The sequence below is a fragment of the Mus musculus genome, chromosome 10, assembly GCF_000001635.26.
Source record: "Mus musculus strain C57BL/6J chromosome 10, GRCm38.p6 C57BL/6J".
NCBI lineage: Eukaryota > Metazoa > Chordata > Mammalia > Rodentia > Muridae > Mus > Mus musculus.
This window is the reverse complement of record NC_000076.6, coordinates 42016999-42044137: the sequence shown is the minus strand read 5'-3', so window position 1 is coordinate 42044137 and position 27139 is coordinate 42016999. Positions and strand designations below refer to the sequence as shown.

General features: G+C 46.8%; 1 protein-coding gene and 3 long non-coding RNA genes across 13 annotated transcripts in view; 2 read left to right on the top strand and 2 right to left on the bottom strand.

Moving 5' to 3' along the window:
- The window catches only part of Gm51798, a 36149-nt gene extending 35300 nt beyond the window's left edge, over window positions 1-849 (bottom strand). The window contains exon 1 of the long non-coding RNA XR_003948997.1: window positions 547-849. This is a non-coding gene — a long non-coding RNA (predicted gene, 51798). The remainder of the gene's footprint in view (window positions 1-546) is intronic.
- The window catches only part of Gm40630, a 40383-nt gene extending 37800 nt beyond the window's left edge, over window positions 1-2583 (top strand). For both annotated transcript variants that reach the window (XR_871601.1, XR_871600.3), the window contains one exon: window positions 1569-2583. This is a non-coding gene — a long non-coding RNA (predicted gene, 40630). The remainder of the gene's footprint in view (window positions 1-1568) is intronic.
- Window positions 2584-15027: 12444 nt separating this feature from the next.
- Window positions 15028-25984, bottom strand: 1700016J18Rik. Of its 4 annotated transcripts, none has more exons than XR_871596.3 (3): window positions 25877-25984; window positions 25226-25530; window positions 15028-15141 (listed from the first exon to the last, which is right to left on the bottom strand). It is a non-coding gene; the product is annotated as an RIKEN cDNA 1700016J18 gene (long non-coding RNA). The 4 variants fall into 4 exon arrangements; XR_380262.3 differs by lacking the exon at window positions 15028-15141 and adding an exon at window positions 21523-22847; XR_871595.2 differs by lacking the exon at window positions 15028-15141 and adding an exon at window positions 24046-24423.
- Window positions 25756-27139, top strand: part of Armc2 (armadillo repeat containing 2) — a 109920-nt gene continuing 108536 nt past the window's right edge. For 2 of the 6 annotated variants that reach the window (XM_030244989.1, XM_006512653.3), the window contains exon 1: window positions 25857-25945. The gene's annotated coding sequence lies outside the window, so the exon portion shown is untranslated. Of the gene's footprint in view, window positions 25955-27139 lie in introns of all 6 variants that reach the window. The other 4 variants (NM_001034858.3, XR_003948649.1, XM_030244990.1 and 1 more) reach the window with 4 other exon arrangements.

The window sequence follows — 27139 nt, the reverse complement described above, 5'->3', positions numbered from 1 at the left end:
GTCTAACTAACTGAGTAATCTCCATGTTTAGAGAGACCAATATATGGAGGAGAACGATAGAGGACACCTATCATCAGCACCCTCTGGCTTACACACACACACATGTGCAAGCACACCAGCACACATCCAACACATTATACCAATACACATGAGAGACACTGGCATATAAACTTGGCATATACACTTCCAATTTCTTCATTCAGTATACTATATTTAAACCCTCCAATAGGCAATTATGTGCTAAAATATAAGCAATGTCCCTGTATGTGTGCACATGTGTGTGCGTGCATGTGTGTGTGTGTTCATTGTAGGTATCTTGCAAACTTATACAAATGCTCACATATTTATACTACAGAGCTTGCCTGCTCCCCAGAGTTTCTACAGTAGAAACTGAGTTTCTACAGTAGGTGCTGAGTTACTATTACTTATAATGGAATACGTAAGCCACTGTTTTACGTGTCCATGTACAGACATGAGACGCAAACAATGAGTTCTTTAAAGCATTAACACAGAAATGAGAACACAGTAACACACAAGAATTCCAACCTGATCCTCTGGCTCCCAGCCTTTCAGTTTTCTCTCCAGAGACAGCAGCATTGCCAGGTCCTGAAAGGAGTTCCAGAAACACTATCTACATATGTAAATACATTCTACTTCCCAATGCAGATGGCAGCATATGATGTATACTGTTTTGTCCTTAAGCTGGGATTTCAAAAGCCATTGGAAATGCTTTTAAACAGTAAAGTTCCTGAACATGCAATTAGCAATCAAGACCATTCCCCACCCCCAATAAGCTCAGACAATTAACCCAGGGTCATACACACTATTTTCCCCAGCTGGACATGTCCCTTCGAGTCTCAGCTTATCATGTTACTGCTAGACAGCCAGTTCTTGTTCACTTCAGTTGAATTCACTTAGTTAAAAAGCCATAAGAAAACTCTTGATATTTTTGGTAGTTAAAGCAAAATCTTGCAGAACATAACAAAATCAAACAGAGGGAAATGTGGGGCTCAGCTTAAAATACAGCTGGGCAAGCCCACACTCAGTTGCTGGAATAGCAGGCAGCTGGGAAGGCTAAATTTAGCTTGGATCCTTAAATATGGCCAGTTCTGATGTCCACAGCCTCCAGGCAGAGAATTCTGCCCCAGCTCCCAAGTTGGAAGACAAGAAAGAATGTTTGCCGAAAATGCTGAATTCACAGAAACCTCCCAGTCAATCTGCTGTGACTTCTAGGCTCTAAGAGGGTTGACTTATAGCAGATCAATAGGCAGACATTACGATTTGTCTGGGGGGTCACTCAGAGCCCAAGGACCAGAACAATGCCAGACACTGGAAGAGGCTATGCAACATTGTAATGTCAATTTTTAACTTTCAGAAGAAGCTAGAATGAACTGGAATGGATTTCATGAGGATAGCAAAAGGAGAGTTGGCAGAATCAGCCTCCAATATGCACCACTGGACACATGCCAGGGGCCTTCTACTTAGGTGCTGCCCTATCCCAAGGAGGGGTGCAAAGGACCAACCCCCAACTAGGCTCAAGTTTGATTTTATCTTTTGTTTAACCTCAGGGAGAAGCATGAAGGTTCTGTCAGAATGTGACATCTCCCCTGATCCTAAAGACAGCTCTAGAAGGCTAGACCACCCACTCAGCACTCTGGAGATGCCCACATCAACGTCCTCAGGAAAGCCACATGCTATACTTTGTGGGACATAAACAGGACCATACGCCACTCTCAGCCCAGCTGAGCAGGGGACTGAGAGAACAGAAAAGGACTTCTGACTTGCTGCACATGCAAATAACATGTCTGACATGGCCTCCTGCTCTCTGGGTAGTGAGAAAGAGAAGTCAGACCATGCCCTATCAGTGTCAGACACTGCCAGATGGCGCAGACGCTGGCTGCCTTTAAGGTTGTTTTGGTCTCTACTTTGAAGCTACTCATTCCCGGGTACTTAGTGTGGCGGGGAAGGGACTTTACAGTCTGTATGGTAGTTAGGTGGAGTTAGGAATGGCCTCTTTGCTTCCTGCTGTGGCACGGCACAGTTGTTTTGCCCTTCTGGTGTCAGCATCTGTGAACACCTGGGGTGGTCTTTCTGAGCCTGTCTGGGAGTCCAGTGACCCTCCCTATGGATCTGGACACCCTGCCCTCTCTCTATTATCATAAGCACATCTGAATTCTGCTCCCCACTTCCCCATGTCCTTCTGAATACCAAGCCAGGCTCCCAGCCACAACTGTAGCTGCCAAGGCAGTTTGTCCCTGGATGTTAGGGCCTTAGTATGTTTCCTGGCTTATGGGAATAGAAAGATCCCAAGAATACAGGACAGGCCCTTGCTCTCCCATCGAACCTTGCACAGCTGCCTTGCTCTGACAACTTAGCACTTCTCGCCATGGCCCTGGTCGTCCGCGGATTCTAGAATGTTGGCGAGAACTGGGTGCTGCAGAGTCTAGTACCTGCCCCTTTCCTTGGTGTTAGAGAGATGGGATTATTCAGAAGTTCATAATGAATGCATTAAGAGGCTCATGACTAAATACTTCACCACACATTTTACTTGTGATTGTTCTGTTGGTGTTTGTGGACATTGAACCTGGGACCTTGACGAGGAAAAACTCTGGATTATAGCAGTGAATAGAAAGAAGCCTGAATGCAGAACACTCAAGATATAGTCCACAGAGCTCAAAAAGCTCAAAAGGCCGAAGTGCCCAAGTGAGGACACCTCAGTCCCACTTGGGAGAGAGAAGAAAGCAATCACAAGTGGGAAGGGAGGGAGGGACCTGGGAGGGAAAGTGGATGGGGAGAGGGTTGTGGAGGGAGTTGGGGGGAGAGAGGAACCTGATCTGGTATTGGGTGAGGGAAAAGGACTGAAGCCCTGAGGGCAAGTGTAAACAGGCAACCTCAGGAAAGAGGAGGTTGGGAGGCCCCCCCAAAATGCACCAGAGACCTGGGAGGTGAGAGACTCCCAGGACTCAAAGGGAGGGATCTCAGATGAAATGCCTGACAGTAGAGAGAGGGAACTTATAGAGCCCACATCCAGCAGGAAGACAGGACATCAAGTGAGGGATGGGGTTGCCATCCCATAGTCACATCTCTGACCCATAATTGTTCCTGTCTGAAAGAATTACAGGGATGGAAATGGAGAGGAGCCTGAGAAAAAGAAGGTCCAGAGACAGGCCCAAAGTGGGATCCAGCTCAAGGGAAGGTCCCAAGGCCTGACACTATTCCTGAGGCTATGGAACGCTCACAAAAAGGGATCTATCATGACAGCCTTCTGAAGACCCAACAAGCAGCTGAAAGAGTCAGATGCAGGTATTTGCACATAACCAATGCACAGAAGAGAAGCAGCTGACTCCTGTTGCTGAATTAGGGAAAAGCTGGAAGAAACTGAGGAGGAGGGTAACCCTCCCTGTAGGAGGACCAGCAGTCTCAATTAACCTGGACCCCGGAGGTCTCTCAAACACTGGACCATCAAACAGACAGCACACACCAGCTGATATGAGGCCCCCAACACACATACAGTAGAGGACTTCGGAGTCTGTGTTCATTCAGAGATGATGTACCTAACCTTCAAGGGACTGGAGGCCCCAGGGAGTATAGAGGTCAGGTGGGGTGGGGGTGGATGGGGCATTTATGTGGAAATGGGGTGGGGAGGGGAGGAGGTATGGGATGTGGAGCAGTCAGATGGTGAATGGGGGAGCAGGTAATGGAATATGGAATGTAAAAAATAAAAATAAAATAAAATGGAGAGAGAGAGGGAGAGAAAGAAAGAAAGAAAGAAAGAAAGAAAGAAAGAAAGAAAGAAAGAAAGAAAGAAAGAAAGGAAGGAAGAAAGAGAGAGAGAGAGAAAGAACTCTGGTCTGGTGGCACATGCCTGGGAGACAGGAGCATTGCAGGTTTGAGATTGGAGCCTGGCCGCATGGCATGACCCTGTCTTTGCTCCCCTCCCCCAACCTCACTCACCCCCAACATAAATGGAAGATCTAGTTAATGAGACACGCACTTCCCAAGAAGGTCAGCACAGGTCCTGATGGTGTCAGGAGTGGGGTTTAAGAAGACAGTTAATGTGCCATTTAGCATCTCCTGAGGGTGAACTGTGTCAGATGTCCCTGGAAAGGACCTGCAGAGGTGGCGCAGTGGTTAACAGTACTTTCTGCTCTTGCAGAGGACCTTGATTATTTAGGTTCCCAACACCCACACGATGGTTCACAAATGTTCCTACCTCTAGTTTCAGGGGTCTGGGGTCTCTCTGACTTCCCTGGGTATCTGCACATACCTACATACAACATACATACATACATACATACAACATACAACATACATGCATACAACATACATACATACATACAACATTCTCTCCTTCTTTACCTCTTTCCTCCTGATGCCCACCCAGCGTAACGTCCAGAAGAGAAGCTGTCCCCCTTGCTTCCAGGTACCACCCTGTCATGCATGTATCTTTATCATTAACTAGAACAAAAAGCCTTTTCTTTCTTTAAAGTGGTTTGAGACTTTGGAAAGGGGGGATGAAGGTGTGTCCATTTGGGGAGCAATGGCCCTTAGTTTGTGTCCATTTGGGGAGCAATGGCCCTTAGTTTGTTCCTAGATTTGTCCCAGGCCTGTGTGGTGATCTTTGGGTCATAGGAAACCATAGGTTGGAGAGAGAAACTCCATAGTCCCGTGTCCTTCAGTGATGGTGTTCCCGAAAGAAAGAGGCTGGCTGGGAATGAGCTAGGGTGGGGAGCACTCTAGTGTGGGGAGCACTCTGCTTCAGTTAGCCTCTTTCATGGCCCATTGCTTACTGAAGGGCAGAGCCGTCTCCTTCCTTTCTTCCTACCTGGGCCCTCACCTTGCCTGTCTTGATTCAATAGATCTACGTTCATACCTTGCCATACAAATGAGGATATTTTAGATCTTAATGATTTCCTGGCACCAAACTCCATGGATTGATTTCAAGCCTCTTATTTTCCCTTCAATCTTTAGTATTTTTACACCTACTAATAAAATATCAGTCAAGGAAACTAGTTTTTAAAAATTATTCTTTTGGGAATAAAGACATTGTTTTATAGGAAAAGCACAGCATGCCTTTTGGGTACATACAAAGCAGCCTCACTAACCGTACAAATGGTTCAACTTCTAAAGAACTCCTAAGAGAATCTGAAATGTTGTCTAATTGTTGGAGAAGTCGGGGAAGCAAAGTCAAGGCCGTTCCTGATGTCGAAGTCTGTGGTGTGAGAAAAGCAGGGAGTGAGCGGGGAGCGAGCGGGCAGGAAGCTAGGGAGAATGAAGGGAGCTTGTGTGGAAGGAGGATGTTGGAATGTCAGAGCTCCTGCATGCAATCTGAGCAGTCCACAGGAAGGCAGGCCTCGAGGTTGAAATGTCACCGCACTCTCTGACTTTTGCTAGTGTGTCTCCGTGACTCCAGCTATCTACATGCCTGCAGAGTCAGATCAAGGCCAGAATCAACTCCAGAGTCAGCTGGCTCCTTCTCGGTTTGTGGGAGTGTAAGTTGTTATTTTAACCTCTCAATCTCTCTCTCTCTCTCTCTCTCTCTCTCTCTCTCTCTCTCTCTCTCCCTCCCTCCCTCCCTTTCCCTCCCCCTCCCTCCTTCTCTCTCTCTCTCTCTCTCTCACTCATACACACACACACACACACACACACACACACAGAGAGAGACAGAGAACTTATTACAGATTTTTCATTTCATCATAAACCTCAGATCCTAATCTGGATCTATGTGTTATCTGAAAAAGAAAATTTTTTGTGCGTTTATTTTCCAGACAGGGTTTTATGCATCCCCAGCTAGCCTCAGACTCACTACGTGTTAGCCGAGGCTGGACCTCAGCTGCTTTGCTTCTCTAGCTTTCACCTCCTAGATGCTACAATTACCAGCAGGTACCACGGTGCTTGGTTAATGCATATATATATATATATATATATATATATATATACACATATATGTGCATATATGTATTATGTATTATACATATATGCACACACATATAATATATTATACATACATGTATATATGTGCACATGCATATGTATGTACATATATGTATATATAAACAGATATATGTATATATGTACAATGGTAGCAATGTAATTGGTTATGTATTGCACACTGGGTCTGACATGAAAACCTAGCTGCTCATTCCTGTGTGTGGAGCCATACCACATCTCTGAGGTTCCTTTTGTGGAGGGTTGGTTAACTGTGTCCTGAGGAACCTCACCTGAACCTTGCCCCACATCTCTGTAGACCCAAGGCCTGCTCCTTTTTCCAGTCAACCCAATGTGCCTTTATTAGGAGAAGACCCCTCCCCCCAGAGTTGTTACTACAAAGACCCTAGAAAGATCTAAAGAGATAAAACAGCCCACCCACTTTTGTTCTGCAGAAACCACGATATTCCCCAGTGCCTACGGCCCTATTTGGCTTCCTTAGAGTCTTTTCCAAGTGTCCCAGCCTCCCAACCCCCAAGAATGACACATTTGTTTTTTCCATGTCTGTCAGTGGAAAGTCAAGAGCTAAACCGTTACCATCACGGTATGCACGGCTGAGATACAGGCCTCCCAGGGATAGGGTCTATTTCTTAGGAGTGACTTTTCCACCCACTTAAAACTTTAATTAACTGACTAGAGGACTGATTGATTAATAGATTGTGTGTAGAGCAGAGTCAGAGCTGCTTAACCCGAGGTCTGTCCTCTGTGTCTCTCCAGTGCCTTTTAGTGACCACTTTGCTGTCCATCAGAGGCCAGAGATTTAGTGACTTGGCCTCCAACTTCTGAGAGTGCACAACCACTGCCCTTCTGCTGTTTGGAATGCACTGGCGTCACTTAGCATTTGCTCTCTGAGCCTTGCTTTTGGTTTACAAAGAGGAAAAAGGATGGGAAAATGACTGGCAGATCTTCTATCTTTCCTCCTTTCCACTCACTCTTGCTCTCTCAGCCCCTTGACAAATATAACTACTTGTTTTGTGCTTGAAATAATATGTTTCATAAAAGTATGTCTCCGCCCACCCTGCCTGAAACAAGGCAGTGTTTCTGGGACGCCCAGAGCAATGGCTGGAATGTCAATTCACTGTCTGCCTTCTGCACAGATCTTGCCTCTTGGTGCTTCCTCATAATTAAAGCTGTCAGCCTGTGGATAAGCAGATTGTGCCAAGGAGATGTGGCCTCTTCACCACTCACCACCCTAATGATGTGCCACAGGCTCTGTCCTGGGTCATTTAGCACCAGGCACGGGAGAGCTCATGCTGAATGCATAGAATTCACAAACTTCCTTGTGCTGACGCCAAAGCTGTGCCTTCTCTTGTTTGGCACAGGATTTGTGAGGTTCATCTAGACTGTCTCCCTGTTACTGCTAAGTAGTACTCAATTGTAAGGATGTAGAATCAGAAGTAATGTTTGGTGCACACCTTTAATCCTAGCACTTGAGAGGCAGAGGCAGGCAGATCTCTGTGAGTTTGAGGCTAACCTGGTCTATATAGCAAGTTCCAAGGTAGTCAGGGCTATACACAGAGAAATTCTCTCATTAGAAACGAAGAGACACAAGAAGAAAAAAGAGAAGAGAAGAGAAGAGAAGAGAAGAGAAGAGAAGAGAAGAGAAGAGAAGAGAAGAGAAGAGAAGAGAAGAAGGAAGAAGAGGGGGAGGAGGAAGAAGAAGGAAGGAAGGAAGGAAGGAAGGAAGGAAGGAAGGAAGGAAGGAAGGAAGGAAGGGAGGGAGGGAGGAAGACGTTCTAAATTACAGAGAGGTGTAGGTTACACACTTGTCAATTTGGCATTAAGGTTCAAACATCCTGAAGCGTAGGAATTTTAGCTAAAAGAACATGAAACTGATAACTATGTGTGGAGTGTGTGGATGCAGATCAGACAAGAACGGAGCACATTGGCAGTTGTTAAAACTGGAGGTCGGGGCAGGACAGTTCATTATACTGTTCTAGTCACATTGTATGCACTGAGAGTTTTCTATAGTAAAAGCTTTTAAACTATAATTGCCAATCCATAATTCCTTTTGACTACAAGACTCACGGAACATTATCTAATATCTTTTATTGGCTAGAGGTTAAAAATGAGAAATAAAGTGGCCTGTGCCATGAACCTGTCTCTCCTTGGCTCCTGGATAATTGTCGTTTGAAAGTGTTCAGGTCCGCACTGTAATGTGGGCTCAGTCTTGAGCCTTGCAACGTGTGGTTCCTCAGAAAACAAATCAAAGAATTTTTTTTAATTTGAAAATTCATGAGCACTCAATGCTGGCGAATAGCATGAGAAAAAGTAGATATCCAAAACTGCCATTAAATTGCCTGATTTCAAAACAAACTTACCTGCACTTCTAGAAATGACAAGGAAGTGCTGGAGAGATGGCTCCCTGGTTAAGAATGTATATTGCTATTGCAAAGGACGAGAGTTCAATTCCCAGCACCTTTGCTGGGGGTCTCCCAACTACCTTCAACTCCAGATCCAGGGGAATCCAATGCTTTGGTTTCTACAGACACCTGCATTCTCTCTCTCTCTCTCTCTCTCTCTCTCTCTCTCTCTCACACACACACACACACACACACACACACACACATACACACACAAATCTTTAAAATTTTTAAAAAATATTTAAAGTGATATAAACTTCTAAATGAAGGGATGAGCATTGCTTTTCCATGTCCTCCACATGTCCCTTGCCCTTGCATGTCATGTGACACTCATTATCGCAGTTACTGGAGATAAAATACTTTGAAAACATCTTTCAAATGATTGTCCCCAAATTTCTAGTGAGCAACAGCCCTGGCACCACCATCTCCTGCCCTCTATAAAGATGGGCTCCGTGACCAGGCAGATCAAGGTGGTTCCTCTGTAAACTTCTCAGAGCTTACTACAAACAGCTCGTTTTATATCAGTCTTTCAAGTCTGTAATTCAAACACCTCAATTTCAGTGGAAGGGTCAGCAAGAAGAAACAGGATAACAAAAAAAAAAATCACTTCAGTATAAATGTAACAAGATGATCTTCCGAAACATTGTTTGAGTCTAGGACTGAGTTTTCATGTGGTTCCAATTTAGGCTTTCTTGGGGCTGTGCACTACCCTGGACTGTCAGGCTGGGCTCCTGCAGCTGCGTTTTGAAATCTCTGCTTCCTAAGAACATGGTCGCTTTAGAACAAGAACAAAGATCCCCCAGGGTAGCATCAGACCCTGGGCATCAGAAGCAGCTCAGTGCTTCAGTCAGGGCCCCTGCCACAGCCAAATGTTCCGGGATGAGCAGGCGCCGCTGCTTTCTCACCACCATGAGAAGACAAGGGTGCTAAGGTTTGAACCTAAGGCCTAGGAAAGAAGTCTCCCAGGGAGCTGCCGCGTGTAAAGTCTTGAGAGAATGACTGAATTTGACTCTTTTTAAAACATTTATTAATTAATTGCATGCACGCATGCACACACACACACACACACACACACACACACACGTGTACATGGGGGCATGGCACTTCATGTGGAGGATAGAAGGCAACTGGCAAGAGTCAGTTCTCTGAGTCCTGGAGTGGAACTCAGATGGTCAGGTTTGGCAGCAAACCCCTTTATCTAGTGGGCAATCTTGCTGGCCCTGACCTGTCTGCTCCAGGGTGGCAAGAACTATCAGCTAGCACAGGCTGCCAGCCTTGTCAGGGAAAGGGAGTATTGTTTCCAACCATGAACCTGGTGGAAGGAAGGGACATTCCCAGAGAAAACTAGAAGCTGAAATAGAGGGAAAACAGTTTCCGGGGGGAGGGGGGCATCTGAGAGGGACAGCTCCTCAGAAGGTCTTTCTGCATGTGGCTCTATTCCCCTCCATTTTATTTTCATTTATAATGAAGGTGTGTCTTCTCTGGCCCAAGGAGATGCCCTGCTCTCTGTTCCTATCACCCTTTTCTTTGCACTACTGGACCAAGAGTAAGCAGAGTGTGTTTTCACTTGCAAGTACCAGGAAACTCAGAGATCTTTTAATTCTCACAAATAACGCCTAGGTGGGATGGGCACAGGCTGACAGAGTGGACAAGTGATGCCATCAGTACCCAGGTCAGCCAGGCGTGGTGGTTCATGCCTCAGTTCAATGCTCAGGAAGCAGGGGCAAGTGACGCTCTATGAGCTTGAGCCAGTTGGGGTCTACATAGCTCAAGTTCAAGGACAGCCAGGGCTATGTAGAGAGACTCTGTGTCAAAAAGAATAACTGCAGTTCATCTTTCTGCTCTGCCACTATACCCTAGTCAGTCAAATAGCTGCCTGCCCAGCTCCAGGCTTCAAGTCCCTGAACACTACCACTCAGAGGCAGAACAAATCAATTATTGTGTGTCTTAGGTCTCTTTGTAATAACTAAGAAACTTTTCCAGGAAATCCCTCAGTGATGTGTCCTCATGACTCATTGGTCGCAGTCGGGCTTCGAGCCTCTTTCATGAATTGCCATCAAGGAAAGGGGGATTTCCAGAGCTGATTGAATCAAGATGGCTAGGAATAAAACCAGCCTCCCTGCAAGCTCATGGCCACAAACTGTGAACTGGACCAAGCTGGATGAGGTTCTATTGGGAGATAATTGACATTTGTCACATTTGTGGTTCTCAACATTTGAGGACTTTGCCACCTTGTATGAGTCTTGCTCACAAGAGACAGCAACACAAAAGTTTTAGAACCTTCCAAGTCGATGGCAGGCATGATTAGTGTATAGGTGGGTCAACTGGACTTCACTAGCGAGCCACAAAACCCAGCCAAAGTGAAGCCTTGGGTGCTAGGCCAGATACTCTGGCGAACGTGGAAGAGCAATGTAGAGAGAGCGAGGGTCTGCACAAGTGAGTGCTGACATGCGCACTGCATCTACCTTGTAAACAGTGGTGTGCTCAAGTTGGGCAGTTTGCGTACAGTTCTGCTTTAAGCGACCATCGAGCCCGTTTTCTAGACTCTTAGGGGAGTCAAAACTAGGGGATTTGTCCCTAAACAAATCTCCTTCTGGTTCCAACTAGAGAGACTCTTGCTCGCCACCGGAAGTTCTGCAAGGCGAAATGAAACCGGGTACGCAAAGCATTGTGTCTCTGACGCAGAGGACCAGACGTGTGACGTGACAAAATGCCAAGGATGTGAGCTCTCCACAGTACATCGCAGAGTACCACTGGTGGAGACAGAATAAGGCAGGTCTGGGGAGTTCTTCCCTGGGGCCAAACTCAGCTTCCCTTCCCGTGCTCAAGCACCCTTTCTCTGGAAACCCGCCCTACTCTCTCCGCAAGCATTTCCACCGAAGACCTTGGCACCCAAAGAGCCTATACCCCATGATAGATGTAATTTAATATCATTTTGTTGTTAGATGTATCTCCAGACGTGGACCAGGTCATTTAATATTGCATGAGGGGAATGGGGTTGGAAGGCGGGGTAGGGGAATTCCAGACCAGTGTGACTAAACTTAAATTTGAAAGTTTTCAATACGAAATGCCCAGTGCATTGGAGTTTGTATCCTTTTACAGGTAACTAAAAGGGAATGTCCCCTCCCTGCAACAGAAAAAATAGCAACCTTAACAATGTTTTAAAGAACAGAAGGAAAAACTTCATTGTGATTCTCCTCTCCTGCCTCAACAAAGCTACTGGCAGGTACCCTTGACCGCTGTATCATTTACCTGACTCAGTTCATAAAGTGGATGGATACGCTGCTGTACTCCGCTTAGGCCACCACCCTCACTAGACATGCAGAGGCCGCTGGCTTACACACATTGTAACATTTGTGTTGTGTTTAACGGGTCCAAAGTGTCCTTCTTTCAAACCACTTTTAGAGCATCCTTCTTTTAGGTTGTTGATGCCTATAAATGTATCTCCCTCGGGCTGATACCACCTGATACCACCGTGTGGTTGCTGCCGCTGCCAGATCAGCGCCCCCCCCCCCCCCCCGATTTCAGCAGTGGGGCAGGTTTGAAATAGCATCTTTAATAAAAGGGCAATGGGCCTTACCGCTGTTTCCTTTTGTAGATTTTAGTTATTATTGGGGCTTTCCTGGGGTTCTGGCTCTGAACGATCCTGTCAGGCATTGGCTCAGTGTTTCTCTGCTATTCAGAGATGGCACCAGGCCCATGGGGTTGAGAGTGTAATACAGATGTGTGCGTTATCAGGAATGTTCCAAAAAGCACCTCGTGGTTTTCTCTGGGGTTCATTTTTGTTTGTTTGTTTGTTTTTGTTTTCTTTTTTTGTTGTTTTTTCTTTGGGGGTTTGGGGGGGCTGTTTTGTTTTGCAGAATTAACCCTTTCAGGGGGGTTATTGTCCTCAGTTGTCTTAGTTATGTGACAGGAAGGCCTTAGGGTGGGGATCTCTTCCTTCATCTGGAAACTTAATTTCAAATCTTACGCTTACTGCATAATGAAAAATGCCCAGGAATTGTGTGAAAGTAAGGATGAGCTGTTGCCCTGACATCTGAAAATTTTGAAACAGGTGACTATTACAGAAGCCTATTAGCTTTTCGGGACTCCCTTCCCCACAAGTTTTAAGTCAATGATCCCTCTTTCTTCCTATATTTTCTCTGCTGCATATATGATCAGTGACCTTAAAAAGCAGTCATTCAAAAACTATGTTTGGCAAACACAGCTTAATTTTCAAGTCTGGTGCAGAGTTTCTCACAGAGAGCTGGGGCCCTGAAGACAGAACGCGCTCTTTTGAGCTGCATTTTGAAAAGGGAAGGGAACTGTAACTCATTCCTTGTGGTAGAGGACAAGCAATGACTCTCGGCAATGGTCTGGGGCTCCGACCTGCCACTGCCACCGTAAAGACCCGGCTCGTGGGGCTCCGACCTGCCACCGTAATGATCTACCTCCGTGGGGCTCCGAACCGCCACCGCCACCTGGCTCCATGCCCTTTCCCTCCTAGCCTCCGAGCAGCTTCTCTGGCTGCCACGTGACCCCAAGAGGCCATTTCATGTGTTCCCACTGGGTACCACCTCTGCTGTGCCCTCTGGTGGCCTTGGCTCACCACTGCTGCTGCCTCAGCAAAGTTTGACCTTGGCGCTATCAAGAGCCATCTCTCCTCTCTACTCCAGCCGCTCATGGGAGTCCGGGTGCCTGCTGACGCTGCTCCAGCCGAGAGGGAGTGATTTGTCTCCTCAGCTGGCCACAGCAGTCCACCCTGCTCCACTCTCCAGTAGCTTACACACTGAGACCCTGAAAACCACGCTGGTTCCCCAGGCCCTGCATCATTTAGGTGACCACAGTATACCACTGCCTCAAAAAATATTTCTCCTCTTTTCAACAGTCCAGACGAGATAGACCAAGCCAAAGAATGAAGCTTAGTTATTACACCACATGTAAGAGGAAACTCAAAATAGATCAATAGCTTATGTCAAGAGCTAAACCAATAAAACTTTTAGAAGAACACAGGAGGAAAGCATCATGACCTTAATGAAATGGGGTCTTGGGTCTGGGATCAAACGCAGAAGCAATACACAGGGGCTGGGGTAAATTAGACCCTAACAAATCTAAGAACCTGTAACATTGAAGGATTTTATCAAGAAAGTGAAAATAACCACTAGGGAATGAGCAGGGTGGCAACTCAGACAACAGTCTGAGCAAATCCCAGCACTTGGGAGGCAGAGGCAGGTGGATCTCCAAGTTTGAGGCCAGCCTGCTCTACAGAGTGAGTTCGAGGCCAGCCAGAGCTGCCCAGAGAAACCCTGTCTCAAAAACAAACAACCTCTGCCCCTACCTCCCAAAACCCAATAGAATGGGAGACTCTGCCAATTCCACACGGGATGTTGTGTGAATATTCCTCAGGAGGTGTGACCAAATGTCTGTTCACTACAGTTGGGGCACCAAGGAGAAGTAAGGAAACCACTCCCCCAAAGTCTTACTTGCTGAACAAATGAGTTTATTACGGTTATTGGCAGAAGCATGGGTGACCAGTTCCATCACCCAAAGTCTCCTACCCCAGCTAGCAGTGCATGTAAGCCACATCCAAGAGCCTGTAGCCCAGTTTGTAGGCAGCAACACCAAAAAGGCTCCGCTCCAGGGCAATTGCTGTGGGAGGGATTGTGTGTGAGGCTAGTAGCTTTCTGAGCTTCCTGTAATGTTCCTGAGCTTTCTAAGCCTTCGAGTTTTCCCCTTCCTCTCCCCAGAACAGAATGCTTCAGTTTGGAGAAGATAGCTGCACAATCTGTAGGAAGGGTCTAACGTCCAAAATAATAGTCTTCATTTCTCAATAATGAAAAAGCAAACAAACAACCTTTAAACTATCAAAGCACTTGGGTTAGCATTTCTCCAAGATACACACACACACACACACACACACACACACACACACACACACCCTGATATACATATAAAAGGATACTCAATCAGTATCATTGATCCCAATGGAAATGTAAACTAAAGCCATCTTCAGATCTCTCCTTACACTCACTAGGATGGCTATAACCAAAACCAGACAACAGGAAGAACTGTCCAAATGTGGTAAATCGGAGCACCCGTAGCTTACTGATGAGAATGTAAACTGTAGGCTGCTGTGGAGAGCAGTTTGCAGGTTCCTGACAATGTTAAGTACGCCCCCGGGTGGTGCAAGCAGAGAATTGACTCCTGTGAGGTGTCCTCTGGCTTCCCCATGCCCACTGTAGCACACGAGTGTGCCCTACACACACACACACACACACACACACACACACACACACACACACTGGCACATAAATGCACAAATAAATGCAACTGTAAATGTAATGCTGAGTACAGTCAGGAGTAGTGAGGCAGGCATGTAGGCAGCACTCGGCTTGTGGAGGCGGGAAAACTACAAGTTAGACACAGTGGTCAGCCTGGGCTATATGGAGAGAGCCTGTCTCAAAGCCAAGGAACAACAAGACAGGAAGTTCACTGACTTATCTTGTCTGTTTATTGATGATACAACCCCCATTTCAGGAGAGGTTAGCCTATAGCAGTGAAGACATGCTTCTCAGAAGAGCTGAGGAGAGCCTGCACAGGCAGGCCCTGGGGTTACTGCCCTCTAATGCATTAGGCCACGCCCCTCTGGTTCAATCAGTTTCCACAGTCATCCACGTCTCAATGCTGTTTGGGGGTGGGGTGGGGATAGGGTTGAGATGGCTTAGTGAATCAAAGCTCTTTCTGCCAGCGATGCAGGTGACTCGAGATTGCTCGCTGGCCAGCAACCCAGCTCCGGGGTTTAGTGAGAGACCTGTCTCAAGAGAATAAAACATAGGGTTATAGGTCAGGATATTGGGTGTCCTTCTCTGGCTTCCACCTATCCCTGAGGGCACCTGTGCACATCTGTGTGGTGAGGAGCTGAGGCCCTCCATTTGACAATGGCTGTGTAAAGCACTATGCAGAAGCAGCAAGGTACACAGAGGCCCAGGAGAACAGCCCTTTGCTCTAGGGGCAGACAGTAGCCATGTCTGAGGAAAGTCACCGGCAGGTAGGACAGAGGGGGGAGCTTTGGACATGGTAGCCGTAGACCGTGGGATGCGACTTGTCCCTGAGCTCATGCACCCTGCAGAGGCCATGGCTATTGACATGCCAGGAGAGCTACAGAAATGGGGCAGGCAAGGCGATGTGGAGCTGCCCACGGAGCCACTTCTCCTTCCTCCTGGTGAAAGTCTTGCTTGCTGTTTTCTTGGTGTAGTCTTGTGTTTTATAAGGAGTGTGGCCTTAAACTGAGTCTCCTGTCTGCGCTACCCAAATGCTGGGATCACGGTGTGCACCGCACACCCACTTTGGTGAGAGTCCCCAGCCTCCAGGAAGGTCCTGCAATGGACACCATCCCGCTCAGCATCTTTCCCATTGCTGGCTGCTGCCTCAGTCAGGGTAGACCTGCAGCTGCCGCTGTCTGGAAGTGCTGCAGGAGACTGAACCGCTGTAAGAGGCACTTCTCAAGAGAGGAAGTCACTTAGCTTGACGTCTGGTGAGCTTTTACATAGGACACTGGCTGAATTGAGAGGTGGCATGTGACATTATGGACAAAGGGTTCATCAAGAGCCTGGCCCTTCCACTTAAGTGGGAGAACGCTACAGCCCATGAAGGGAGAGAGAGGGGCGGGACCCTGAAGGAGTCTGGGTCTCCACCTCTGCACCAACTATTGCAGTTATACCTAGATCCTTCTCAGAGTTGGAACTTGAGCTGTCAAAATCAAAACAGAAGCAGAGACAACTTTCTGTTTTCTTCCACGCCCTGACAAAAACAATGACAAAGCCACGCTTCATTTTAGCAGCCTCCAAGTGTGAAGGGGGCTGGGGGGTGTGCAGCTAGAAAGCACCATTTCCCTGAATGACTCTCTGGGCTGAAATTCACTTGCGCTTTGCAGTTCGGGCCAGACTCTTGTCTCCGAGAGAAATTGTTTTTCTTCACACCACGTCGTGAATAGGCGCCCTGTTTCTTTCTGTGATGTTTCCGCTGTGTTTACATCATAACTTCACACTCACAAGCCTTGCGGAGATGACACGGGAAGTGAGGCTGGCTTATTTTAAACTTTGTATTTTGAGATCACTGTAGACTCGCGTGCAGTTGTAAAAAAATAATAATAATAATAATAGACAGAGGTCCCAGGAGGCCCCATCTGCCGTTTGTCTAGCTCCCTGACGGTAAAAGCTTCCAGCGCTGGGATGCACCCACTCACCCAGCGTCACTAGATCTGGGGCTTCTCCGTGTCATGAGCACGCTGTGTCTAGCCCTGGAGAGTACGAGCTGTTCTGCCTCTGCGGATCACAGTGCCGATGAAGAGGGTTAACTGCTTAGTGGCTATACTGTCTTCTTGTAGGACTTATAATGCCCTATTAGCTAGTACCTTTTAATCAAGTAATACAAATGATCACATGGCCCTTATGCCAGTGGAGGTGTGTTTAATAGCTTTACATTTCAGAGACCCATCTGACCTGACCCGGGATCTGCTTAGATGTTTTAAACCTCCACCCGGGCCATAGTGCCCAGCAATGGCAGCTAAGGAAAACCTTCTCATTCCTGACTATGCTCTGTCTTGCCTCGATTGCCGAGACATTCCTGGTTTACTTTTCTGTGGCTGTGATAAACACTCTGACCAAAAACAAACTGGGAAGAGAGGGTTTATCTGACTCACACTTCTAGCAACAGTCCATCACCAAGGGAAGTCAAGGCAGGAACTCAAGCAGGAACTGGAGCAGAAACCAGGAAGTGGGGGTTGGCACAATGGCTGAGTGGGTAAGGACCTGAGTTCAAATCCCAGCAACCACATGGTGGCTCACAACCACCCGTAATGAGATCTAACGCCCTCTTCTGGCGAGTCTGAAGACAGCTACAGTGTACTTATGTATAATAATAAATAAATCTTTGGGCCTGAGCGAACAGAGTTGATCAGAATGAGTGGGGTGGACCGGAGCAAGGAGAGGTCCTAAAAGTTCAATTTCCAACAACCACATTAAGGCTCACAACCATCTGTACAGCTACAGTGTACACATATACATAAAATAAATAAATAATCTTTAAAAAAAGAAACCAGGGAGGAGCAATGCTTACTGCCTTGCTTCCTCCTGCTCCTGCTCAGAGTGGGCTCAGGGTTCCTTCTTACAACCTTACCACGTTGGGGGTTGGTCTGGTGCTGCTGTATACTCAAATGCTCAATTCTGTACCCCAAGATCTGGTTACCCCAAGACGTACACCAGCTTTTGCTATGCAAACCACGCTCCCCAAGTTAAAACTATTGGTTAAATTAAAATGGCTATAGACAATTACCGGAGGAAATACAGGTAGGTAGGTTTTCAAGTTACCTCCCTGGTGGTTGCACGTAGGGACCGCAAGAGGAAGGAGAAGAGAAGGGGGGAACATGGAGGAGAAAACAGAGGCCTAGAGGGCTCCATTAGTCATGATGGACCAGCAGCATGTGCCCCAGGTCTGTTGGCTTACAGGTGATTCCTGGCTCCTCCCAGAGACCCAAGGTGGCTCCTTACCTGCTGCTGCCAAGTGCAGGTAGCCTGGAGAATAAAGGGACTGCTGGACACCCAGGTTCTCTCTCTTTTCCTCTCTTTCCCTGTTCCCACATGCTCCCTGCCAGCCTCTCTCCCCCTTTCTTTCTGTCCTTCTCTGTCTCCTGCTTCTTAGCCTTCATGGCTCTGCTCCCATCTGCCTCTACCCCTTCTCCGGGCCCTCACTCACCTCCCTTCCCCCAAATAAACCTCCTTTATACCAGATTTGTTACGTGGCCGCATTATATTTCATAACAAGGACACCAGAAGACTGCTGAAGCAGGAATAACCCAGGAAAATTCAGCCAGCAAGCACTGGGGAGCACAGTTGGGAAAGTAGCCAGCCTAGAGTTAGGGAATTAGATGAGGGGTAACCCCCAGTCATTCTGCAGAGCCTGATAAATAAATCACAGTTTGAGTCTTGTTCATTTGAAGCCGGAAGGGGGCAAACATCATTCATATCATTTTACACTGCCAAATGGCCAGTGATAAGCCATCGGCCTGAGTGTCCTGGATGTGGGACCGTCCAAAACCATGGCAGAAAGTTGGGGCGATCCTTAGAGAGATCAGGGAATGGCAGAAGCCTCTGTTGGGTGAACTTTGTGCCCCTAAGAACATAGTCCCACTAAACCAGGCTGGAAGCCTGGGCTTGCTATTTTAACCACCTGTGTGGCCAACAAATGAAGAAACTAAATCTGTTTCCAGGCAGAGGAAATGTCAGAGATAGCAGTCTACGGTTGAAAAGTTACTAATTAAATGCAAGCAAAAGTCTTTAACACGTGGCTTATTTGCCACAAGTTACATTTGTTACAAGTCCCCAGGAAACATTTGTCATTATAATAACATGCAGGCTGCCATGCCCACTGTGGGGGACAAGAAATCTGAGATTTAACTGGGTGGTCAAAGGCCAACACTGAGTACTCTTGAGAAAGGTGTGTGTTAGATTTCTACCCTGGGACAAGTGGCTGAGGTGCCTATTTAACATTTAATGTATCAAAGCAGACTTGGCTGCCAAGTTCTCCGTGCGTCCCTCAGTCCCTGTTACGGGATTTGTCTGGAGTACCCTACCTCCTACCAAGCCTTCTCCAGCCCAGGGCCTGGGCTACCCTTCCCTATATAATCCAACCATGTTGGTTACCCATTCTCTTTATACCTTTGGGCCTCCTGACTACTATACCAGGTTCCTCTCTCTCCCATCTCCCCCCTTCCCACATCACCTGGCTCAGGGTAATGTCTACTCTGGACTGTCCCAGATGTCCTTGCCTATGACTGTTTCCCACCTATCTATAATAAGCCTTCTCCTCTACCATATCTTTCCTTTTATTTCTTTTCTTTTTCTCGATCGGGTGGAGAGCTGATCACAGGGTGGCCTTGGAGCAGGAGGACAGGGGAGATGCTCCTGGGATGGGATATCGAGGGTTGCACCTCAACCCTGGAATGAGGTTTCCATCTTTGAACCCTGTAAAATGGAGCCTCCTCTATTCTTTCTGCTCTAAAAGCTAATGGTTCTCTCCACAGTTCTTCTTTAAAGGCTCCAGCTCACGACTCTTCTTGCAGGGTGTTTCCTGAGCAGTCTAGAGGAGAGCCAGGGGCCCCTCCCATCCTGTGCCTTCACCTCCCCACCCCAGGAACTTAATCGGAATGTCAGGGTGGGCACCGCCCAGAGATGGGGGTGAAGCTCTTCAGATGATTCTGCTGTAGCCAGTGCTGGGGGTCATAGCTCGTCCCAGGGGTCAGAACCAGAGCCACAACGGCTTGCCACAATGCCTTTAGGTCTGTTTCAGTTACAATAAGCCACCATCAAAATCTCTAAGTAACCTGAAGAGCGCAGACTACTGCCATCCACCTCACAGCCAGCACTCCTCTGTCCTATTGCAGAGATCTCCAGCTTGTCATAGGATACAGCAGCAAGGTGCAGAGGAATAGTGGCCTCTTTCCTCAAAACCCAGGGCTGGAGTCTGGAGTTGTAGCTTAGTTGGCAGAGTGCTTGCCTAGCATGCAAGGAGCCCTGGTTCTCGTCCCCAACACATAAAAACAGCATTGTGGTACATGCCTATAAAGCCCAGCACTTGGCAGTGAGAGGCATAAGAATCAGGAGTTCAAGGTCTTCCTTGGCCGGTAAGTTCTCTCCACTGGTGAAATGAGCCAATTCAAGCCAAATTAAAGTATATAAAGGTGGGTTTATTGGGAAGCTGCTCTTGGGTGATGTTCACTGGTCCCAGAGAACAAGGCCAGGGAAGTCACCATGGGGAGTAGGGGAGAGGAGGAAGACAAAGAGCAAGCACACCCAAGGAAAGAAAAAATGCAGAAAGGGGGCGGTGGAGCAAAATGTCTGGATTATATCAGGACGAGCTCCTTGGGGAGAGGGTGCCCTGTAACGTTGGAAAAGTCAGCATAGAGAGCGGAGTATAGCAGCCATCCTTGTAACAGGTAAGGACTGAGGGAACCTGGAGGCCCGGTCTGCTTTGCTATGTAAAATATGCATGCCTGGTCTGAATCACATTGGCTACATAGTTTAAAGCCAGCCTAGGCTACATGAAACCATCTCAAAAACAAAACAAATAACTAAGGACCTTCACTGACTTAGTTTGAATCTTGAATGTTTCCCAAAATGTTTGTGCTGTTGAAGGCTTGGTGCCCAGCCTGTACTAATACCAGAAGTGGAGCCCACTGGAGGGAGGTTCCATCAATATGGGGACCCCCTCTTCATCCCATTCCCCTTGCTTCCTGGCCACCATGAGGTGAACAGGCCTCCTCAGCCATAAACTCCCACTTTCTTCCTGCCTCGCTGCCTCCTGGCGACCTTGGCGTTAACAGACCTCTTTTGCCACGGGCTCCCTCCGTGATGTACTGTACAAGCCCAAAGCAACAGGGTCAAGAGATCATGGCCTGAATCACTGAAACTTAAAATAAGCTTTTTCCTCCTACAGTGCTGGCAAGATAGCACATGATCAAAATCAGTCACATAAATAGAAACCGCATTCATGTGTGCCAGAGGCTAGCATGTGGGCATGTGACATGGCTCTGGCCAATGGGACAAAAGAAGAAAACTGCTGAGGGGGAGCTTCTGGGAAGGTGTGTGTGTGTGTGTGTGTGTGTGTGTGTGTGTGTGTGTGTGTGGTGTATGTAGTGTGTGGGTGGGTGGGTGGGTGGTGGTGTGTGTATGTGATGGTGTGTGGGTGGGTGGTGTATGTGGTATGTGTGGTGTGTGTTTTGTAGTGTGTCTGTGTGTATGAGTGTTGTATGTGGTGTGTGTGATGTGTTTGTATATGTGTTGTATGTGTTGTGTGTGTAGGTGTGTATGTATGGTGTGTGTGTGTGTGTGTGTGTGTGTGTGTGTGTGTGTGTGTGTGTGTTTGTTGCTGGGGATTGATTGCTTGCTGTCCTCTATCTGCCCAAAGGGTGAAGCAGAACCAGGACGAACAGATTCCACGGGTCTCGGTCTGGCCAGGAAAGCAGAAGTGTTACACAGCTGGAAGAGAAGCAAGGAGGATGGGCAGCCTGCAGCCGGGGAGAGAGCCTGGCCTGCCAGGCAGGTTTAAGATCCAGCGATGAAGGCTTTGGGAGAGAGAACTCTTCCCCAAGTGTTACAGCTCAGTAAAACAGCCACTCTCAGATGATCCTCGGTGAAATAGCTTGTATATTTTATTCCATGGGGGCAGGGACTATATAAACACTGAGGAGTGGTGGGACTCAGGAGTCGATGGTTCCCACTGACTTAGTTTGAGGTGTTGGCGATGCTCTGTTTGCATGGGGAAGGACTTCAGGTGTTTTCTTATGTGGCTGATTGTCATGGTCCTCTCATGGGGTGTCGTGGTTACCTGTTCCAGAGCAGTTAGAGGTAGGCAGGGAATGGCTCTACTGCCATTCTCAAATTTGAGATTCCCGGGGCCTGAGCTCACTCAGCCTTACCAGTTCTTTGTTCTGGTGACAGAGTCCACTTGCCCCACAATTGATCTTAGGGCCTTGTGCCTACTGTGGAAGTGCTTCTCTAGGTCCCTGGGAAATGTAATCCTTCCTATTCTACTGATGTAGATGAAGAGGGTCCACCCACTTTTCTTGCTGACTCTGGACACTGTGGGCTGAGAATGCACAGCTCAGTGATGGATGCCATAACCATCTGTGACCGCACTGGGAGCTATGGCTGACACATGCTGATGGCTGGGCAACACAGTGGAACCGTCCACTTCCAGATGATTGCTAAACAAGTTAGCACACCACAGGCTTGGTGTTTAAGCTCCTTTGGGTAGAACTGTGTGTTATTTTCAGGTGACTACTGTCAAAAGACACTGCACGGGCAGTAATGTCTCACAGGTGAGTTGGCTGTTTTCTACTTCTCTTTAAAGACTTAACATGGACGAGGCACAGCAGCAGATGCATAGGATGAAGCCTCTCAAAGAGCCCTCCATACTCTGGAACACTAGGACCCCTCCCTTCCCTCCGACGAAACACTAATGGTTGCATCCGTTTGTACTGATGTGGTAACTGAATAGAGCCTTCCTCATTAGGATCACTGCCAAGTATTTGAGCTCTGCCAGCTCATGACCAGGTTGGCAGAAGCAACGTGTTATGGGTAAAGTGTGTAAACGCGTCATCATTCTTAGGTGCACCGGCAACTGCTGAGCCCCAGCAAACAGAGGTTTGTGGTGTGACCCTTTGAGTTGGTGCTTTCTATCAAGTTCCATGAATTTAGTGGATTCTCCTCGAGCTGTGGAGTTCTGCAGAATTACATTTAAACGCATCGGTGCTTTTGAATTTGTATGCAAGGATCGCATGAGCTCTCAGTTTGATGAATTCTTTACATGGGTTGTGTGATTATATAATTAACTGACTGGACATCTTGAACTGAGCGTTAGCATTTTAAGCTGGCACTCTTTACTCCTTTATTCCAGAGGCACTTATTTCCTAAAAGTTACATCTCTGTCATAGTCATAGAATTATGGCAAGGAAGGAATCTGAAAAATTAACAAATTGTTTAATCTGTATCTTTCAAGGGTATACCTAAGAGAGAAGTCAACATAAGAAATAGATATTAAGTACAAGGTATACTTGGTATAAGCTGTGAACTCTATTAGGGTCTGCAAATAAAAGTCACTTAGAGTTTATAATCTTTTGCATTGTGTGTGTATGTGTGTGTGTGTGTGCGCGCACACACACATGCGTGTGTATGCACACGACTGCTCCCTGGAGCTGGAGTTCCAGGATGTTGTAAGACACTCTATGTGGGTTCCTGAAGCTAAACTCTAGTCTTCTGCAAGAGCAGCAAGCACTTATAACTGCTGAGCCATCTCTCCAGACCTACCCGGACCCCTGCTTATTTTTCATAGCAGAGAGCTCAAATACTTATATTGTCAATTTACCACTTACAGACTCCTCTTGTTAACTCAGTACCCAGAAGTTCGGTGGGAATATTATCAGGTGAAGTTTCTGAAGTTTCCTCTCGATGCCTAGAGCCCATCACAGGCTAGGGAGAACCTCTCATCCCTGGACTGAAATATTACGTTTATGTATGTACAATGGCAGGACAGTCTACTGGACTTTGGTACCAAGAACACCAGTTTACATCCCTTTACAAGCTGCGGGCGCGCTGTGAACAGATTACTTAGGCTTCTAAATCTCCGACTTCAAATCCAAATAGAGGGCTGGAGAGATGGCTCAGTGGTTGAGAGCACTGGCTGCTCTTCTGGAGAACCGGGGCTCAACTCCCAGCAGGTCACAGCTATCTGTGCCAGAGGATCCAAGAGCCTCACCCAGACACTTAGGCAGAACACCAATATACATGAAATAAGAACAAATAAATAAATCATCAAAGAACCTTTCCAGATTATTATAAACTCCAAAGAAGACAACAGAAGGAGATGTTCCAAATGAAATCAATTTGGAAACTACAAATAAAACTCTATAAGTATATTATATTTATAACTAATCATTTTCCCCTAAGGTCTATGAAACACAGTTTAGTCATCCCTTCTTTACAAAATCCCATCTGTGTAGAATTTTGGAGGAACATCCAAATCAGCCACATAGGCCTCTGTGTAGTAAGTAGCCTAAATATTTTCCCATAGACTGTTCTACAGTAAACTAAGGTATATGCCATTTATCTCTTCAAGTAATTATTTCCTATAACTCTGTCTCTGTCATTCTTTTCGGTTCTTCTAGCCTGCTTGGCTGACATCTGGCCTGCTGGGTTGACTGGCTTCATATTTCAATGGTTTGCTTACAAGGTCTAGTTTAGATGAACATTTTAGACACAAGACCATAGATAACAATTGTTGGTAAAAAAACAAACAAACAAACAGATTTGGTTTTGATGTCTTGTTTTGTCTTCTGAGACAGGGTCTCACTGTGCAGCTCAGGCTAGTTTGGAACTTAAGGTAATCCTCCTGTCTAAGTTTCTCACATGCTGGGATTATAGGTCCAAGCCATGTCTGTTTTACAGGTTTGTAAGCTCATGTTTCAGTGGAGATGAGACTTTTAGACTTAGAAGCCAGCTACTGCAACGTTTGGGAAGGCTCACTGTGGACCGCAAATCTGGGGTGAGAAGAAGATGTAAAGCTGAATTTCTATTGGCTATCGATATACTCATTTTTCACCCACCATCATTCAGAAAGATGTTGAGGTTGAGTTAATATCAGATTACCAGTCATTTAATAACAAAACATTTGGAGAAGTCTGACTCTCCATGAAGGGTCAGATAGACACCTGTATTTATAAACAGCCACCAAGAGACCCAAATGGACTTGTATTTTATCATATCTCACAAACTATGAGATCAAAATGCTAGTTATGCTTTCTATACAACAGGCAATGTCCTTTTGCACAGTTGAGTCTGGTGACACACAAATGGGACTTCATAGGATAGATCCTGTTCCCAGTGAAAAATAATATTTAGTTTGGGATCCTAAACTTCATCAATGATTGAGTTTTCTTTGTCTGTGATGTGGGAAATCTTGTTAAGCACTTGGAAAACCTTTACTCAGTGTTCCAGGTGTCATTTCTCATCAAAGGTATTAACTGTGCAAAATAGATACAATTTAGTTATTCTTTACAAGACCCTTGGCACCATGGAATACGGCATTTTCCCAGTGTTGACAACACTTGCTGATAATCCCTATGTTTATATACCGTAGTGTAAATTTAGAGCTTATGCCTCGCTTGTATTTCACAAGTGTTACCCAATGATCCAGTGTAGACGCAAACAGAGTTTGAATTAGAAACATATACACAGGACTCTTTTTTTTTTCTTCCCCTGTTGGGTTGTAGTGATTCAGTAAGAACACACAGCGACTAGCCATAGCAACCCAAGACTTAAATCGCTCCTTCCTGATCTCACCTTGGGTCCCTAGTTGCTCTGTTGTGAGCTCGCTCTACAAACGGTTGAGTGCTGCCCAAATGCAAGGAGTTAATGATATCCAACAGGTTAACATTCACTGCTACATTCACAGCTCTTCACATTTATTTTGCTACGGCCCACGATTCAGCTATTCACACACAGGGATAGCACTCTCTGCCTGAAGCATAAGAGATGAGATGCTAAGGAACCGTTCCAGGTGGACGTTGACGTCTATAATCAATAACCGACTCTTTCCCAAAACACTACATTGTTCCTCTGCCAGTTGTTTAACAGTCTTGGAGATCCTACGGGGAGAAACAAACATGGTTGAACATATTGCTAATGTAAAAGAAGACTCCCCTCCACCCATTCTTGCCTTTCCCCTGTGGGTATGCTCCTGCCCGCGCTCCCGCACGGGCCCTCGCCACGCCTCGACGCTGCTACGCGTGCGTGGCTAGAGGGATTGGCGCAGGCTCAGTGGCGGAGAGTGGAGCAGGGCCGCCCCGCCCCGCCCCGCCCCGCCCCGCCCCTCCTCCTGGTCCCTGCTGCCCTGCGAGAGCGGGAAGGCCGTCACACTCCGCCGGGGTCTAAGTGTCTAGCGCTTGTCACAGGTGTTTTGAGTCGAGCCCGGATTCCCCAACCAGCACCTACTCCAGCGCATCCCGCTTCGCTCTGCGGCGTCCTGGATCTGTAGGCTGACCGCTCGGCCTGCAGCGAAAGGTGGTTTGTGTACGGTTACCATGGAGATGCTAGCCAGCAGGGCAAAGGCGGTGCGCGGGAGGGCGGGAGGGCGAGGTGAGGATGCTGAGGCGCTCGGCCCTAACCTGGACCGGTGAAGGAGCGGGCTTTTCCGGGAGTGGGAGAGCAGCTGTGCGTGCGGGAGGTGAGGAGTCCCCTGCAGGTTCACCAGGGACCCCTCCTGCAGTCTCTCTTCTGTTCCCAGATAGGGTCGAGGGGTGCTGCTGCATACTCTCGGGGTCTGCACAGGAGTCAGCTTCTGTAACTGTGAGCATTTAGTCAGTTGCCTGGTATTTAACAGGAGTAACCAGTAACACTGGTTGAATGAGAGAGTGATAGACTAAGGGACTCTGTGGAGGCAGGCCACAAGAACAAACTAGGATTTTCCTAGGTAACAAATGACTCCTCAATAAAGTGTATGTGGAACAATATTAATTACACCGTATGTATACAGAATGCCCCTTACAACCCATGCCACAAGTATTACCGCAGGTTCTTCCATCCCGACATCATATTCTTTTCGTTTGGTAGAAAATAAGTCACACTATATGTATCCCATTTTTGTAAATCCCTAAGGTTTTGACTAGCAGTTTGCATAGATTTGGGATAACTGACATTCAGATAAAAACGCTGGGTTTTTTTGTTTGTTTGTTTTTATTTTGTTTTTAAATCAAGGATGGTATTCTCTAGTTGAAAATTTAAATTTATGATATGCATGAAAACATTGGACAGATAGTCTCTTTTGTGACTTCTCTTGTTGGTGAGTATTTTCATTCTAGGAAGATCTTTCTTGACCAGCCAGCACTTGGACAGTACTTCTTAGTATTGTAAGAGCTAGCTAGCATCGTGCTAAAGCATTTGGACATTTCATGCAATGCTGAAAGCTGCCCTGAGAGTTGGTCATTATCCATGCTTTTTTAACAGAAGAGAACTCGGGTATAGAGATGTCTAATGCCCTTCAAGGTCACAGAGCTGCAGATCCTCGGGGGACTTAACACTTGCTCTGACATCTAAGCACTTTTCTTGCACCTGTTTGGATGCTCATTTAATGCCAAAGTAATTCAGTCATGGAAAGAGCCCTGAGTGTTTGATTTGCTGGGGAAAGAGGGTGCACCAGCAAACCCTATGTCGGCAATGTTGATGGGCAATGTTGTCTTTAACATGAAGGAGGTGGCT